Source organism: Arachis ipaensis, chromosome B5 (genome assembly GCF_059453495.1).
Source record: "Arachis ipaensis isolate K30076 ecotype BB chromosome B5, ASM5945349v1, whole genome shotgun sequence".
Lineage (NCBI taxonomy): Eukaryota > Viridiplantae > Streptophyta > Magnoliopsida > Fabales > Fabaceae > Arachis > Arachis ipaensis.
In genome coordinates, this window is record NC_142440.1 from 142,658,760 (window position 1) to 142,666,802 (window position 8,043).

At 39.5% G+C, this 8,043-nt stretch overlaps 1 non-coding gene across 1 annotated transcript; it reads left to right on the top strand.

Annotated features, from left to right (window-relative positions):
• The first annotated feature begins 3,648 nt into the window (after nucleotides 1-3,648).
• Nucleotides 3,649-3,756, top strand: LOC148566042 (small nucleolar RNA R71). Its single transcript, XR_015884258.1, has one exon. It is a non-coding gene; the product is annotated as a small nucleolar RNA R71 (small nucleolar RNA).
• The last annotated feature ends 4,287 nt before the right edge of the window (nucleotides 3,757-8,043 follow it).

Genomic DNA, 8,043 nt, shown 5'->3' on the forward strand with positions numbered 1-8,043 from the left:
CTTCTTGAGGAACCAATGATGTCCTTGAGCTCTTCTATGTCTCTTCCTTGTCACTGTTGCTCCTCCCTCATTGCTTGTTGATCTTCTCTTATTTCATGGAGCATGATGGAGTGCTCTTGATGTTCCACCCTTAGTTGTCCCATATTGGAACTTATTTCTTCTAGGGAGGTGTTGATTTTCTCCCAATAGTTTTGTGGAGGAAAGTGCATTTGAGGCATCTCTGGGATCTCATGGTGATGAGCCTCATACGCCTCTTGAGCTCCATGAGTGGGCTCTCTTGCTTGCTCCATTTTTTTCTTAGTGATGGGCTTGTCCTCTTTGATGAGGAGATCTCCCTCTATGTCAATCCCAGCCGAACTGCATAGGTGGCAATTGAGGTGAGGAAAGGATAACCTTGCCATGGTGGAGGACTTGTCAGCCACCTTGTAGAGTTCTTGAGGTATAATCTCATGAACTTCCACCTCTTCTCCAATCATGATGCTACGGATCATGATGGCCCGGTCTATAGTAACTTCAGACCGGTTGCTAGTGGGAATGATTGAGCATTGAATGAACTCCAACCATCCTCTAGCTACAGGCTTGAGGTCCAATCTTCTTAGTTGAACCGACTTGCCTTTGGAGTCAATCTTCCATTGAGCTCCTTCTACACATATGTCCTTAAGGACTTGGTCCAACCTTTGACTAAAGTTGACCCTTCTAGTGTAGGGGCGTTCATCTCCTTGCATCATGGGCAAGTTAAACGCCAACCTCACATTCTCCGGACTAAAATCTAAGTATTTCCCCCGAACCATTGTAACATAGTTCTTTGGATCCGGGTTCTTACTTTGATCATGGTTCTTGGTGATCCATGCATTGGCATAGAACTCTTGAACCATTAGGATGCCGACTTGTTGGATGGGATTTGTTAGAACTTCCCAACCTCTTCTTTGAATTTCATGTCGGATCTCCGGATACTCATTTCTTTTGAGTTTGAAAGGGACCTCGGGGATCACCTTCTTCTTGGCCACAACATTATAGAAGTGGTCTTGATGGGCTTTGGAGATGAACCTTTCCATCTCCCATGACTCGGATGTGGAAGCTTTTGTCTTCCCTTTCCCCTTTCTTAGAGGATTCTCCGGTCTTAGGTGCCATCAATGGTAATGGAAAAACAAAAAGCTTATGCTTTTACCACACCAAACTTAGAATTTTGCTCGCCCTCGAGCAATAAAAGAAAGAATAGATGAAGAAGAAGAAGAAATGGAGGAGAGGGAGAGTGGGGAGTGTTTCGGCCAAGAAGGGTGTAGAGGGGTGTGTTGTGTGAATTTGATGAAGAATGGAGGGCTTTATATAGGGAAGGGAGGGGGGAAAGGTTTCGGCCATATGGGTGGGTTTGGGTGGGAAATTGGTTTTGAATTTTTGAAGGTAGGTGGAGTTTATGAGGTAGGTTTATGGGGAAGAGTGGATGGATGTGAGTGGTGAAGAGGTGATGGGGAAGAGAGGTTATGGGGTTGTGTGAAAGAGAGTGGTGAGAAGAAGTGAGTGGAGGTAGGTGGGGATCCTGTGGGGTCCACAGATCCTGAGGTGTTCAAGGATTTACATCCCTGCACCCATTAGGCATGTAAAAATGCCTTTGCACACAACTCTGGGCGTTCAACACCCATTTGTGTGCAATTTCTGGCGTTGAACGCCAGAACCATGCCTGTTCTGGCGTTCAGCGCCCAGAAGCTGCCCATTTTGGGCGTTCAGCGCCAGAACCATGCTCTGTTCTAGCGCTGAACACCAGACAGATGCTCCTCCAGGGTGTGATTTTTTTTCTGCTGTTTTTGATTCCGTTTTCAATTTTTATATTTATTTTGTGACTCCACATGATCATGAACCTACAAAGACATATAAAAAAATATAGTTAGATAAATAAAAATTGGGTTGCCTCCCAACAAGCTCTTCTTTAATGTCAATAGCTTGACAGTGGGCTCTCATGGAGCCTCACAGATGTGCAGAGCTTTGTTGAGACTCTCCAACACCAAACTTAGAGTTTGGATATGGGAGTTCAACACCAAACTTAGAGTTTGGTTGTGGCCTCCCAACACCAAACTTAGAGTTTGACTGTGGGGGCTCTGGTTGACTCTGCTTTGAGAGAAGATTTTTCTGCTTCCTCTCCATAGTTGCAGAGGGAGATCCTTGAGTTTTAAACACAAGGGAGTCCTTATTCCATTGAAGGACTATTTCACCTCTGTCAACATCAATCACAGCTCTTGTTGTGGCCAGGAAAGGTCTTCCTAGGATGATGGATTCATCCTCTTCCTTTCCAGTATCCAGGACTATGAAATCAGCAGGGATGTAAAGGCCTTCAATCTTTACTAACACGTCCTCTACTTGTCCATAAGCCTGTTTTCTTGAACTGTCTGCCATCTCTAATGAGATTTTAGCAGCTTGCACCCCATAGATTCCCAGTTTCTCTATTACAGAGAGAGGCATGATGTTTATTCCTGAACCAAGGTCATACAGAGCCTTAAAGATCATGGTGCCTATGGTACAGGGTATTATGAACTTTCCAGGATCCTGTCTCTTCTGAGGCAATGTCAGTTGATCCAGATCACTTAGTTCATTGATGAACAAGGGAGGTCCAACTTCCCAAGTATCAATGCCAAATAATTTGGCATTCAGCTTCATGATTGCACCAAGAAACTTGGCAGTTTGCTCTTCAGTAACATCCTCATTCTCTTCAGAAGAGGAATACTCCTCAGAGCTCATGAAGGGCATAAGGAGGTTCAATGGAATCTCTTTGGTCTCTAGATGAGCCTCAGAGTCCTTTGGTTCCTCAGAGGGAAGCTCCTTATTGATCACTGGACATCCCAGGAGGTCTTCCTCCTTGGGATTCACGTCCTCCACTCCCCTTGTAGGTTCGGCCATGGTGCTTATGTCAATGGCCTTGCACTCTCCTTTTGGGTTCTCTTCTGTATTGCTTGGGAGAGTACTGGGAGGGATTTCAGTGATCCTTTTACTCAGCTGGCCCACTTGTGCTTCTAGATTTCTAATGGAAGATCTTGTTTCATTCATGAAACTTACAGTGGCCTTAGATAGATCAGAGACTAATTTTGCTAAATTAGAAGTATTTTGTTCAGAGTTCTCTGTCTGTTGTTGAGTGGATGATGGAAAAGGTTTATTATTGTTAAACCTGTTTCTTCCACCATTATTAAAGCCTTGTTGAGGCTTTTGATCCTTCCATGAGAAATTTGGATGATTTCTCCATGATGAGTTATAGGTGTTTCCATAAGGTTCACCTAAGTAATTTACCTCTGCTATTGCAGGGTTCTCAGGATCATAAGCTTCTTCTTCATAAGAAGCCTCTTGAGTACTGTTGGATGCAGCTTGCATTTCATTCAGACTCTGAGAAATCATATTGACTTGTTGAGTCCATATTTTATTCTGAGCCAATATGGCATTCAGAGTATCAACTTCAAGAACTCCCTTCTTCATAGGCGTCCCATTACTCACAGGATTCCTTTCAGAAGTATACATGAACTGGTTATTAGCAACCATGTCAATGAGTTCTTGAGCTTCTGCAGGCGTTTTCTTTAGGTGAATGGATCCACCTGTAGAAGTGTCCAGTGACATCTTTGATAGCTCAGACAGACCATCATAGAATATATCTAGGATGGTCCATTCTGAAAGCATGTCAGAAGGACACTTTTTGGTCAACTGTTTGTATCTTTCCCAAGCTTCATAGAGGGATTCACCTTCTTTCTGTCTGAAGGTTTGAACATCAGCTCTAAGCTTGCTCAGCTTTTGAGGAGGAAAGTACTTGGCTAAGAAAGCCGTGACCAGCTTATCCCAAGAGTTCAGGCTATCTTTAGGTTGAGAGTCCAACCAGATTCTAGCTCTGTCTCTTACAGCAAAAGGGAAAAGCATGAGCCTGTAGACTTCAGGATCTACTCCATTAGTCTTAACAGTATCACATATTTGCAAGAATTCAGTTAAGAACTGAAAAAGATCTTCAGATGGAAGTCCATGAAACTTGCAGTTCTGCTGCATCAGAGAAACTAACTGAGGTTTCAGCTCAAAGTTGTTTGCTCCAATGGCAGGAATGGAGATGCTTCTTCCATGTAAATTGGAATTAGGTGCAGTAAAGTCACCAAGCATCTTCCTTACATTATTATTATTTTCGGCTGCCATCTCCTCTTCTTGTTCGAAAATTTCTGAAAGGTTATCTCTGGATTGTTGTATTTTAGCTTCTCTTAATTTCCTTTTTAGAGTCCTTTCAGGTTCTGGATCTGCTTCCACAAGAATGTTCTTATCATTGCTCCTGCTCATATGACAAAGAAGAGGGCACAGAAAAATAATAATAATAATAATAGAGATCCTTTATACCACAATATAGGGATCCCTGTATGAGTAGAAGAAGAGGGGGAGACAAGGAATGTAATGTAATGGAAGAAACACAACTGTGAGGAGGGTTGAGATGTGAGATGAGATGTTATTAGATGAATGAATAAATAGAAGGAGATGAGAGAGAAGGAATTTTCGAAAATAATTTTTGAAAAAGAGTTAGTGATTTTTGAAAATAGTTTTTGAAAAATGTTAGTAATTTTCGAAAATTAAGATTTAAAAAAAATAATTAAAAAAAGAAATTTTTGAAAAGGAGGGAAGATATTTTCGAAAAATGAGAAAGAGAGAGTTAGTTAGGTGGTTTTGAAAAAGATAAGAAACAAACAAAAAGTTAGTTAGTTAGTTGAAACAAATTGGAAAATCAATTTTTGAAAAGGTAAGAAGTTAGGAAGTTAGAGAAGATATTTTGAAATCAAATTTTTGAAAAAGATAAGAAGATATTTTTGGAAAGATATGATTGAAATTGTTTTTGAAAAAGATTTGATTTTTAAAATCACAATTAATGACTTGATTCACAAGAAATCACAAAATATGATTCTAGAACTTAAAGTTTGAATCTTTCTTAACAAGCAAGTAACAAACTTGAAATTTTTGAATCAAAACATTAATTGTTATTGTTATTTTCGAAAATTTGATATAAAAATAAGAAAAAGATTTTTGAAAAATATGTTTGGAATTTTCGAAAATAACTAAGAATTTTGAAAAAGATTTGATTTTTGAAAAGATTTTGAAAAAGATAAGAATTTCAAATTGAAAATTTGATTTGACTCATAAGAAACAACTTGATTTTAAAAATTTTTGAAAAAGTCAATCCAAATTTTCGAATTTGATGAGAGAAAAAGGGAAAGATATTTTTTTTATTTTTGAACCTTTTATGATGAGAGAGAAAAACAACAAAAAGACTCAATGCATGAAAATTTTGAATCAACACAATGAATGCATGCATGAATGATATGAATGTCAAGATAAATACCAAGAACACTTTGAATGTCAAGATGAACATCAAGAACATATTTTTGAAAAATCTTTGATGCAAAGAAAACATGTAAGACACCAAACTTAGAAATCTTTCATGTTTAGACTCTAACAAACGAAAAATGCACATGAAAAACAACAAAAGATGCAAAACAAGAAAAACATCAAGATCAAACAAGAAGACTTACCAAGAACAACTTGAAGATCATGAAGAACACTATGAATGCATGAATTTTCGAAAAATGCAACATGCATATGCAATTGACACCAAACTTATGATATGACTCAAGACTCGAATAAGAAACAAAAAATATTTTTGCTTTTTATGATTTTCTAATTTTTTTTTTGGATTTTTATTTTATATTTTTCGAAAATTATTTGAAAAAGGAAAATAAGGATTCCAAAATTTTTAATATGAATTCCAGGAATCTTGCATTTTTAGTCTAAAGCTTCAGTCCAGGAATTAGACATGGCTCACTAGCCAGCCAAGCTTTCAATGAAAGCTCCGGTCCAAAACACTAGACATGGCCAATGGCCAGCCAAGCTTTAGCATGTAAATCAGGAACAGTAGCAGGTGGATTAACAACAACTAGCTTGCTCTTGATAACAAATTGCTGCCTCAGTCCAAATAAATTTAGACATGGCTTTACAGCCAGCCAGGCTTCACATGCTTCATAAAACACTAGAATTCATTCTTTAAAAATTTTGAATAAATTTTTTTTTTCGAAAACAAAAGAAAAATTTTTGAAAGATTTTTGAAAAATTTTTGAAAAGAAAATAAAAAGAAAATTACCTAATCTGAGCAACAGGATGAATCGTCAGTTGTCCATACTCGAACAATCCCCGGCAACGGCGCCAAAGACTTGGTGCACGAAATTGTGATGTCCAGGCTCGAACAATCTCTGGCAACGTGAGCAACTTGGTACGCGTAATCGTGATTACACTTTAATTATGTAAAATTCATGGCTCTTTCTTTCCCTGGCAATGGCGCCAAGAACATGGTGCCAATACCATGGTTCACAACTTCGATACAACTAACCAGCAAGTGCACTGGGTCGTCCAAGTAATACCTTACGTGAGTAAGGGTCGAATCCCACGGAGATTGTCGGTATGAAGCAAGCTATGGTCACCTTGTAAATCTTAGTCAGGCGGATATCAAACAGTAATGGGTTTTCGAAAATAAATAATAGAATAGGGATAGAGGTACTTATGTAAATCATTGGTGAGAATTTCAGATAAGCGAATGGAGATGCTTTTCGTTCCTCTGAACCTCTGCTTTCCTGCTATCTTCATCCAGTCAGTCTTACTCCTTTCCATGGCTGGCTTTATGTGATACATCACCATTGTCAACGGCTACTTTCGGTCATCTCTCGGAAAAATGATCCAATGCCCTGTCACGGCACGGCTAATCGTCTGGAGGCATCACCCTTGTCAATGGCTTCATCTTATCCTCTCAGTGAAAATGATCAACGCACCCTATCACGGTACGGCTATTCATCTGTCGGTTCTCGATCATGCTGGAATAGGATTTACTATCCTTTTGCGTCTGTCACTAACGCCCCACAATCGCGAGATTGAAGCTCGTCACAGTCATTCATTCATTGAATCCTACTCGGAATACCACAGACAAGGTTTAGACCTTCCGGATTCTCTTGAATGCCGCCATCATTCTAGCTTACACCACGAAGATTCTGGTTAGGAGATCTAAGAGATACTCATTCAATCTAATGTAGAACGGGAGTGGTTGTCAGGCACGCGTTCATAGGGAATGATGATGATTGTCACGTTCATCACATTCAGATTGAAGTACGAATGAATATCTTAGAAGCGAAACAAGATGAATTGAATATAAAACAGTAGTACTTTGCATTAATCTTTGAGGAACAGCAGAGCTCCACACCTTAATCTATGGAGTGTAGAAACTCTACCGTGGAAAATACATAAGTGAAAGGTCCAGGCATGGCCGAGATGGCCAGCCCCCTAAAACGTGATCAATAGATCAAAAGATAATCCAAAGATGGTCCAAAAGACTAGTAAAAAGTCCTATTTATAATAAACTAGCTACTAGGGTTTACATGAGTAAGTAATTGATGCATAAATCCACTTCCGAGGCCCACTTGGTGTGTGCTTGGGCTGAGCTTGAGTGTTGCACGTGTAGAGGTCCTTTCTGGAGTTGAACGCCAGCTTTTGTGCCAGTTTGGGCGTTCAACTCTGGTTTTGGCTCCTTTTCTGGCGTTGGACGCCAGATTTGGGCAGAGAACTGGCATTGAACACCAGTTTGCGTCGTCTATTCTTGGCCAAAGTATGGACTATTATATATTTCTGGAAAGCCCTGGATGTCTACTTTCCAACGCAATTGGAAGCGCGCCATTTCGAGTTCTGTAGCTCCAGAAAATCCACTTTGAGTGCAGGGAGGTCAGAATCCAACAGCATCAGCAGTCCTTTTTCAACCTCTGAATCTGATTTTTGCTCAAGTCCCTCAATTTCAGCCAGAAAATACCTGAAATCACAGAAAAACACACAAACTCATAGTAAAGTCCAGAAATGTGAATTTAACATAAAAACTAATGAAAACATCCCTAAAAGTAACTAGATTCTACTAAAATCATACTAAAAACAATGCCAAAAAGCGTATAAATTATCCGCTCATCAATGCGATAGAGGAGATGGATGGAATTACTGAAGGACTACGACTTTGAGTTG